Below are 11,156 nucleotides of genomic sequence, written 5' to 3'. Positions count from 1 at the left end.
TCTATGGTTTTGATTTTTTCTGCTTGCCCCTCCGCAGCGCTGGCTAGACAGGTTTTCTTTTGGCCGCTGATGGGAGGGGGGGGGTTGAGGGTCAGGTGCCTCTAGCTCTCCTTTAGTCTTTATGCAGGCTCACTCTGATAGTCCCTCCCCCTGAAAGTCTAGGAGAGATTTTAAGCGAAATCCCCCTATGTATGGGGGCTGAGCTGGGTGACACACACCTGTTTGTTGTTGCAATCTGTCGGCGAGTGGCGGTGGTTACTTCCGCTGTCCAAGATGGTGGCCGCTGGTTACCTTAGTGGAGTGTCCCTTGTGGGGGGTGGGGCTGTACCGCTTCCGTCCCCGCCAACAATCCCGAACTCAGCCCGGGGGTCAGTGCGGGCTTGGGCTTGGCTGGTGGGATACCACCGTGTCGCAGTCACTTAATTCCCTGCTGACTATTTAACCCCTTCTCTGGGGCGCCACGCCTTCTGTAGCCTCGGGGCAGGCTGCGCGAATCAGACAGCCTGGATCTCCGGGGTCACACCGTTGGCTTTTGGGATCCCCAGCACTCTATGGTTTTGATTTTTTCTGCTTGCCCCTCCCCAGCGCTGGCTAGACAGGTTTTGTTTTGGCCGCTGATGGGAGGGGGGCGGGTTGAGGGTCAGGTGCCTCTAGCTCTCCTTTAGTCTTTATGCAGGCTCACTCTGATAGTCCCTCCCCCTGAAAGTCTAGGAGAGATTTTAAGCGAAATCCCCCTATGTATGGGGGCTGAGCTGGGTGACACACACCTGTTTGTTGTTGCAATCTGTCGGCGAGTGGCGGTGTTTACTTCCGCTGTCCAAGATGGTGGCCGCTGGTTACCTTAGTGGAGTGTCCCTTGTGGGGGGTGGGGCTGTACCGCTTCCGTCCCCGCCAACAATCCCGAACTCAGCCCGGGGGTCAGTGCGGGCTTGGGTTTAGCTGGTGGGATACCACCGTGTCACAGCCACTTAATTCCCTGTTGACTATTTAACCCCTTCTCTGGGGCACCACGCCTTCTGTAGCCTCGGGGCAGGCCGCGCGAATCAGACAGCCTGGATCTCCGGGGTCACACCGTTGGCTTTTGGGATCCCCGGCACTCTATGGTTTTGATTTTTTCTGCTTGCCCCTCCCCAGCGCTGGCTAGACAGGTTTTGTTTTGGCCGCTGATGGGAGGGGGGCGGGTTGAGGGTCAGGTGCCTCTAGCTCTCCTTTAGTCTTTATGCAGGCTCACTCTGATAGTCCCTCCCCCTGAAAGTCTAGGAGAGATTTTAAGCGAAATCCCCCTATGTATGGGGGCTGAGCTGGGTGACACACACCTGTTTGTTGTTGCAATCTGTCGGCGAGTGGCGGTGTTTACTTCCGCTGTCCAAGATGGTGGCCGCTGGTTACCTTAGTGGAGTGTCCCTTGTGGGGGGTGGGGCTGTACCGCTTCCATCCCCGCCAACAATCCCGAACTCAGCCCGGGGGTCAGTGCGGGCTTGGGTTTAGCTGGTGGGATACCACCGTATCGCAGCCACTTAATTCCCTGCTGACTATTTAACCCCTTCTCTGGGGCACCACGCCTTCTGTAGCCTCGGGGCAGGCCGCGCGAATCAGACAGCCTGGATCTCCGGGGTCACACCGTTGGCTTTTGGGATCCCCAGCACTCTATGGTTTTGATTTTTTCTGCTTGCCCCCGCTGTTGTAGATTTAAATGAGGCAATACAATGCTTAGAGCCTGACTACTGGGAAACCCACGGCTCTGGACAACTGGATGAAGGAGCAAACTTTACAAAGCCATCTCTCCTTGTTAAACTGGAAATAGCTCTCTCATATTGATCTACTCTGCAAACTGGCCCATTCCACCAAGCCAGCCTGCCAAGTAGCCCTGCTAGACCCAGGCTTCTTAAATAAAGATCTCGGTAATGTGAGGACATCCACGACAATGATAATGATGATGATGATAACTGACCTGTTGCAAAATTATTTAAACCACACGATGAACTTCTGAGGTTGATATAGCTACTGCCATTTTGCTAGAGGAAACTGAGGTCCTAAATAGAAAAGTGCATTGGGTAAAGTACCCAAGATCACACAACTGGTGGAACTCACCTCCCTTGAACTCCCGAGCCCAACATCCAGCTCTTCCATCATCCTCATTGTTGTCCCATGGAAGCAGCATGTCTCTAGTTTTCACAAGTGAATCTTTGCACCTTTCAGAGAGCTTACCACATATCAGCAAATGCATCAACAATTGAATAAGTGAACCCCAATGCTTGGAGACCAATCTTCAGAAACTACAGGAGGTGTAGCTAGGAGGTTCAATATCCTTGAGCTCAAGCCCAGTACAAGAAAAAAAAACTGCTTTGGGCAGTGGGAGCCAATGAAAAATTTCTGAATAATGGGGGCCATTTGTCAGATTTGCTTCTTCTGATGATCACAGGGGGAGACTGGAAGAAAAGGGATCAGTTGGAAATTTCTTATGAGACACTGGATATAGAGCAATTTGGGTGGGGATGAAGACAGAGCCCTGCAAAAAAAGAATCAGGAACTGGGGCATGCCAAGATAGGGTGACATACTAAATGGTGGAGAGGCATCATAAAAGGGTGACAGGAGAATGGTGGTACCATTTTGCTTATATCTATGTTCTCTTCCTCCTTAGTAACACAACTCCCAAATTTTAGCTGGGCACATAACCACCCACAGGACAGAATCCAATTCCTAGCCCCCCCCTTGCACTTTGGTGTGGCCAAGCAACTAAGTTCTGGCTAATGGGCTATTAGCAAGGCAAAGGGTACAAACTCTGGCTCCTGCATTTAAAGTGAAGGGGATGCTTTTTCCCCCTCCCACTGGCTGGAATATGGTGACCAGAGACTTGATCCATGAAGATGACGCCCACACCTGAGGGATGATGGAACAGTGAGTCAGAGCAGCTCGTCCCCATCCAATCTGCTCTGGACTACTCATTCCCTATTTGATATTTGAGCAAGGAATAATATTCTAACTTGTTTAAGACACTGTACATTTGGATCTCTGTTGAGTTGAACAAATGTCCTCAGCACCCTATGGCAATCTCAAGGATCTAATGCTATACCATAAGTGGACTTCAGAATAGAAAAGCTTAGGAAAGCCTTTTGGAAGGAGCATCATGGCAAAGCTAGGTACGGTGGATGTCTCCTCCTGGTACCCTCCCCTGTTCATGCCCACAGTGGAAGCACTCAGCCCAGAGACCTACAGAAATGGGTCACCCAGCAGATGCCTGAACACAAACTAGGTCCCTAAGACAGCCAGTCCTTAAGCCAATCAGTGAGTTTGAAATAACCTGGTGTGGAAATCTATGCAAAGCCATTGAATTATCTGAGCATTTTGAATACAAAAACATGTAGAGTTTCAGGCAATAGCGGTGGATTATTGTCAGAGACTGCAACCACAGAGTGCAAGAGACATGAGGACAGAAACTGAATTTGCATGAGTAGAGGTCAAGACGAATTGAAGGTAGGAGCAAGAAGGAACTATGAGTAGGGATCAGATCAAGAGTAAAGAATAAGCTTATTGACTAGCTGCCTCCTGGACTACCTACCAAGTTCCCCTGGCCTGGAAACCTCCCTTTCTAGACCCATTCCTCATCCCAGGACTACACCAGTAAGCTGCCATGTTCCTGCAAGAGAACTAGCATGGCCTCTGGCTCCCAAAAGACAGGGACCACACACTACCTGTGCCAGTCAGGAACTTAGGAGCTGGGATTTAGAAGAGGGCTTCAGCTCCCTTCTGGTGTCCAGGTTGTAACATGTAGATCTCAGAAGCTACTGGTGCCAGGGTCAGTCATTTGGGCTGATGACCAAAAGGAACTCTTCAGATGAAAAGACTGGAGCAGATGCTCAGAGCAGAGCAGCAGTGAGAGACTACATTCTGATATGACCAGGGCAACCCTTGCTCCATGAAGGCTCCAATGCATACCTCCCTTGCCTTCAGTAACTGCCCTAGGTGATTGTCTTTCCCATGCCTCCTCTGGGTATGCAGCCTGCGGAAGCCAACCAAGGCCTGGTATCTACTCAGATGTCTCAGGGTTTGGATCCCAGTGGGCCACTTGGCCATTCAGGCTCTTGATCTAAAATCTGGGATGGCAGTTCCTCCTCTGTTCTTGCAAGCATTTAATTAGCTAGAGCACTCAGCACAGTGCTTGGCTCAGGGCAGAGCTCTGCAGAGAGCTTCCCCTTCCCCTAGACCTGGCCATGTGCTTAGCATCTTGACTTCCCCAGGTCCGCCAGCCCTCCACATCTGAGGGCTTCACATCTGTGGATTCAATCAACTGTGAATTGACAAATGTTTAGAAAAATGTATTTCATCTGTAGTAAACACATAGGCTTTTGTTCTTTTCATGAGTCCTTCCACAATACAGTAAAACAACTACTTACATAGCATTTAAATTGCATTAGGTATAAGTAATATAGAGACAATTTAAAATATATGGGAGCTTGGTGCTGTGGCACATGCCTGTAATCCCAGAGGCCCAGGAGGCAAGAGGATCATGAGTTCAAAGTCAGACTAAGCAACTCAGTGAGGCACTAAGCAACTCAAGCAACTTATAAGATCCTGTATCTCTCAGTTGTTAAGCGCCCCTGAGGTCAATCCTTGGTGCCAAAAAATGGATAAATAAATACAAAGTATATGAGAGGTTCAATCTCCAGCATTTCAAAATAAATAAATTAAGAAAGTGTCCAGGGAGATCCAACATGGCGGTGGGCGGGGCGAGATCAAGTCTCTGACCTCTTTAGCTGCACGGGCATAGGGAGTCATAAACTGTCTAAATGCTGTTTGCTCAGGATCACTAGGCAATGCTGAGCTGACGTGGATCTGGGGCAAACAGTCTGGGCCTCTAGAACACACACTGCGCCGGATCGGCTGCATTCAAGCTCCGGTTCGTCTGCTTCTCGTGACTCAGCACTAACGATCCCGCTGAAATAACTGGTCGGCCCTTCTGAAATTACAGAGGTAAAAGCCAACAGAGCCTTTATAGGCTGTGGCCACAGGATTGAAACGGGGCTTGGGAGAGACAGTCAGGACCCACCCGTTGCATTGGTCACCTAGCAAAGGGAATGAATGGTCACCATTTGCATGGGATACCACCATGGCAGAGAACTGACGTCACGGGCGGAGGAGGTAACTTCATTGAAACCAGCAGTGATAGGTGTGTAATCCCCTAGCCATCCCTCTCCACACAGCGGGGAAACCTTAAGGGCCCCTCCCAGCTTTCCCATAAAGGCCCCTCCCATCTCTCCCGTGAGTGCGATAGCCAGACCAAGGGAATCAGGAGTGGCGTGGGACTCGTGGTGCGAAACTCCCGGCTACCGCTCCCACCAGTGCTGACAACTGAGGTCTCTTGCACCAGCTACCGGGGGCGTGGCTACCGGAGGGCAAGCAAATTCGCTGGGAGTTCTCAGCCCCAGGCTCTACAAACTTAGGGTCTGAGGGAGGCAAACAGGGAGAGTGTGCCCAGGCGTTCATGAAAACAAGGCTCCCAGGAGCAGCAGACCTGGCATGCAGCCAGTATTGTGGTGAGCATCACCAGTGAGCGGGGCCTGGCTTGAGGAAACACAAGAGAAGGCCCTGGGCACTCAGGATTGGAGACATGCCCAGTCTGGGAGGAAGAGCTGCTGCACAGTGATTGGTTCCCACCTATTGAGAGGAGAAGCTTGGCCCAGTGGGCACAGCTCCACCTACTGGAAGAGAAGTTAATCAAACTCTATGACTGCATTTATTATTATTATTATTATTATTATTATTTTAAAATTTGGGTTTTTTTCTTTCATTTTCATTTTTTTGTTATTCTTTAACTTTTTTAATGCTTTTATTTTTTTAATATTTTAATTTTATTATTATTATTCGTTTTTAAATTTTAATTTTCATTTTTTTATTATCATTATTATTTTTTAATTTTTTTTCTTTCTTTCTTTATTTTCTATTTTTTTCTTTTGTCTTTTCATTTCTTTTCAATTTTCTTATTCCCCCTTCCTTGAATTCTACCTGCCTAATCTCATTCTCTTTAGTGACTTCTTCCCTTCCCTTCTAATATCTTTCCTCCCAAGCATCAAATAAATCTATAAGAGTAAACAGTAACTCAGCAGTCAAACAGAACAAGAAGTAACATGAGCAGCATAAAAAATCAAGGAAGAAAAGGAGTACAAACAATGAAGGACAGCCTAAATATTCAGGAGGACCTAGAGTCATCAGAAAAATGGTCGTATAAAGAACTCAAGGAATACCTTAGACAGATGGAGTGGAACCTTAAAGAGGATACGAGACAGCAAATCCAAACAGCGAAAAAACACATTGAAAATGAATTACATAAACAGATAAAAGAAGAAGTTAAGCATCTTTGTCAGGAGATAGAGATTATTTTAAAAAAATCAAACAATAATTGTAGAAATGAAGGAAACGATAAACCAAATTAAAAACTCAATTGAGAGTATCACTAACAGAGTGGAGCAAGTAGAAGCCAGAACGTCAGATAATGAAGACAAAATATATCATCTTGAAAAGAGTCTGGCCAACACAGAAAGGCTGGTAAAAAATCACGAGAAAAACATCCAAGAGATATGGGATAACATAAAAAAAAACAAACTTATGAGTCATCGGGATAGAGGAAGGTATAGAGATTCAAACCAAGGGAATGAGTAACCTGCTGAATGAAATAATTACAGAAAACTTTCCAGAAATAAAAAAAGGAAACAGATATACAAATTGTAGATGCATACAGGACACCGAGCACACAAAATCACAGTAGACCAACGCCAAGACACATTGTTATGAAGATATCCAATATACAGAACAAAGAGAAAATATTAAAAGCTACAAGAGAAAGGAGGCAGATTACATTCAGGGGTAAACCAATAAGGTTAACAACGGATTTTTCATCACAGACGCTGAAAGCGAGAAGATCCTGGAACAACGTATTTCAAACACTGAAAGACAATGGATGTCAACCAAGAATTCTGTATCCAGCAAAATTAAGCTTCAGGTACGACAACAAAATAAAAATCTTTCATGATAAACAAAAGCTTAAAGAATTTGCAGCCAGAAAACCAGCATTGCAAAGCATCTTGAGCAAAACACTACCTGAGGAAGAAATGAAAAACAACAACCAAAACCATCAGTGGGAAGTGCCTTGGTAATGACAGAGGGCTGGGGAAAAGCTAATCATGGAGAAACAAACTAAATTAAAAAAAAGATAAATAATAAAACATGGCTGGCAGTACAAACCATATATCAATAGTAACTCTAAACCACTTCTATTCAATATAGTTCTTGAAACACTGGCCAGAGCAATTAGGCAGACGAAAGAAATTAAAGGCATAAAAATAGGAAAAGAAGAACTTAAATCATCACTATTTGGGGATGGAAGATGGCGGCGATGGGAGTGCAGCACCCCAGTGCGCCGCGTCACTGTGCGGGAGAAAGACGAGGTGAAATGGCTGAAGGCTACCTTGCTGGGAATTTCCAGTGAAATTGAGGTGCTCCAGAATCTAGAGGACAGATTTCCAGCGCGCGGGAGTCGGCTGCGAGGGCTCGGTCGTGGGCGATTTCTCTGCACGGAGGGTAGCAGTACCTGGTCGGCGGACCGCCCCGTGGATGGAGTCTGGGGCGCGCGCTAGTTAGCTACGAGGTACCAGAGTGGGATTACAGTGAAGCGGACTCTGGAGGCTCCTGCCAATGGTGCACTGGCCGCGCTTAGTGCTGAGTTCCGGCTTTGAGACAGAGGAGAGAAGTGGTCCAGTTTGTTTCCCGACACCGGTCGGACCACGGAGGAGGACAGCAGCCGCCATCTTGGAGAGCTGAGGCAATCATCCCTGTTTTCTACTGATCTCAGCTCATTCAACTATGGAACAGGTGATTCCAGGCTGGTATTTGCCTGCGTCTCACAGACAGATCGCTCAGGCTCAGGTCTGGAGAACCTGAGAATACTCTTCGGGACTCCCTCCTGGCAAGGCGTGCGCCGGACTTTGAGCGGCCAGATTCTGGCTCCCCGGATTGCTTTGGCCCAGGGCGGGGGATCCTGCGGGGACTCCGGGCTGAGGCCAGCTACAAGTGGAACGTCCGCTGAGGGGCGGCGTGGCTCTGTCTCCCAGAACAGTTTTGGCCCAGGGCTGGGGAGCCCGCGGGGACTGTGTCTTTGACCCTGCCCCTAGCGGAGTGTACACTGAGCTGGGAGAGTTTGGAGCGGCGAGGCATGGGCTCCCGGGGCTGCTTGGGCCTGAGGCTGGGGTACCCGTGGGGGTCGCTCTGTGGAGCCTGCTCCTAGAAGAGTGTGGCAGGGATCGGAGAGGCTGGGTTCTGGCTCCCGTAGCTGCTTTAGCCCAGGGCAGGGGAACCGGCGGGGACTGCGAGCTGAGGCCAGCTACAAGTGGAATGTGCACCGAGTGGCAGCGGGGCTCTGACTCCCAGAACAGTTTAGGCCCGGGGCTAGGGAGCCCGCAGGGACTGCATCTTTGACCTTGCTCCTAGCGGAGTGTGCACCGAGCTGGGAGAGTTTGGTGCGGCCAGGCTTGGGCTCCCGGGGCTGCTTTGGCCTGGGGCCGGGGAACCCACGGCAGTGGCTCTGTGGAACCTGCTCCTAGCAGAGAGTGGCTGGGATCGGAGAGGCTGGCTTCTGGCCCCTGAAGCTGCTTTGGCCCAGGGTTAGGGAACCTACAGGGACTGCTTCTCGGTTCGGGTCCTACTGGGTGCTGCGGGGGCCTGGAGGGCAGAGTGGAGCTGCCACCTGCGCCCAGAGCAGGCTAAGTGACCCGCCGGTGTGGTATCACGACACCCCAACTGCAGCTGGGGCCGAGGAGAGTAGCCGCCCACGCCTGGAACAGGACCAGCGACCCGACGGTGCGGTAGCCAAGTCACTCCATTTGGATTGGGGGCTGTGAAGAACCGCCATCTGATCCTGCAAGGTAGGCAGACCTGCGACCCACTGGCAGGACAGACTCAGCAGCCTGCCAGTGTGGTGGACAAGTAGCATCGAGGCAGTCACGTCACACTGGTTGGAGTGGGGATTGAGCAGAGCCGCCGCCCGTGTCCGGAAAAGGCCCAGCGACCTGTTGGAGAGGCAGTTAGGTACCCCCACTGGGAGTGGGGGCTGAGCAGAACTGCCACCCGAGCCCGCACGGTAGGTGGATCTGAGACCCACCGGCGGAACAGGCTTACAGGCCGACCAGCGTGGTAGACACGTCACACCAATTGGAGTAGGGGTGGAGCATAGCTGCCGCCCACATCCGGATCAGGTCCAATGACCCGAGGACGTGGTAGTTACGTCACCACAATTGGAGTGGGGGCAGAGTAGAGCCGCCACCCGCGCCCGCAGGGTGGGAAGACCTACGACCAACCAGCGTGGTAGATAGATCATCCTAATTAGAGGAGGAGCACAGCCACTACCCACCCTGAAAGAGAGATCTCCCAACTATACAAGAGCAATATAAATAAATAGGGGGAAAATTTCAAAAGCACAACAGTTTCACCAAGCAGAAAGAAACGCGAGCAATATGAAAAGACAAGTAAAGAAAGGACCACAAGCAATGCAGGTCAACTCAACTCTAGAAGAGGTAATAGCTGCAACAGATGGAATGTCAGATAAAGAGTTCAGGATATACATGCTTCAGATGATCTGGAGTCTCAAGGAAGACATGAGACAGCAAAATCAGACAATGAAAGATCACATTGACAAGGAACTACAGAAACAAATCCAGGAAGTAAAAGATCAATTTCACAGGGAGATAGAAGTAATAAAAAACAAACAAATAGAAATCCTAGAAATGCAGGAAGCAATAAACCAACTTAAAACCTCAATTGACAACACTACCAGCAGAGTAGATCACTTAGAAGATAGAACATCAGACAATGAAGACAAAGTATTTCAACTTGAAAAGCACATACACAGCTCAGCAAGACTGCTAAGAAACTATGAACAGAACATTCAAGAAATTTGGGATAACATTAAAAGACCAAACTTAAGAGTCACTGGGATACAGGAAGGCACAGAGCTCCAAACCAAAGGAATAAACAATCTATTCAATGAAATAATACGAGAAAACTTCCCAGACTTGAAGAATGAAACAGAATCCCATATCCTAGAAGCCTACAGGACGCCGAAAGTGCAAAATCGTAAGAGATCCACACCTAGACACATTATAATGAAGATGCCCAACATACAGAATAAGGAGAGAATTTTAAAAGCTACAAGAGAAAGAAAGCAGATTACATTTAGGGGTAAACCAATCAGGATAACAGCTGATCTCTCAACACAGACTCTGAAAGCTAGAAGATCCTGGAATAACATTTTTCAAACACTGAAAGAAAATGGGTTCCAACCAAGAATCGTGTATCCGGTGAAATTAAGCTTCAGGATGGAAGATGAAATTAAAACCTTTCACGATAAACAAAAGTTAAAAGAATTCGCAGCTAGAAAACCATCTCTTCAAAAAATCCTTGGCAAAACATTACAGGAAGAGGAAACTGAAAATAACATTGAAAACCATCAGTGGGAGGTAGGACAGTAAAGGGGGGAAAGTAATCAAAGAGGAAAACTAATCAGGTTTAGTAACATAAATAAACAAAAATGACTGGAGGAACAAACCATATCTCAATAATAACCCTAAATGTTAATGGCTTCAACTCACCAATTAAGAGACACAGGCTAGTTGAATGGATCACAAAACAAGATCCAAAAATATGTTGCCTACAGGAGACACATTTGATAGGAAAAGATATACATAGACTGAAGGTGAAAGGCTGGGAAAAATCATTCCACTCATATGGACTGCGGAAACAAGCAGGAGTGTCCATACTCATATCAAACAAAATAGATTTCAAGCCAAAGTTAATCAAAAAGGATAAAGAGGGACACTGCATACTGCTCAAGGGAACCATACACCAACAAGACATAACAATCATAAATATATATGCCCCAAACAATGGTGCAGCTACGTTCATCAAGCAAACTCTTCTCAAGTACAAGAGTCTAATAGACCACCATACAATAATCATGGGAGACTTCAACACACCTCTCTCACCACTGGACAGATCTTCCAAACAAAAGTTAAATAAGGAAACTATAGAGCTCAACAACACAATTAACAACCTAGACTTAATTGACATATATAGAATATACCACCCAACATCAAGTAGTTACACTTTT

The sequence above is a fragment of the Spermophilus citellus genome (genome assembly GCF_964194105.1).
Source record: "Spermophilus citellus genome assembly, chromosome: 9".
Taxonomy (NCBI): Eukaryota; Metazoa; Chordata; class Mammalia; order Rodentia; family Sciuridae; genus Spermophilus; species Spermophilus citellus.
This window is presented reverse-complemented; position numbering follows the sequence as displayed.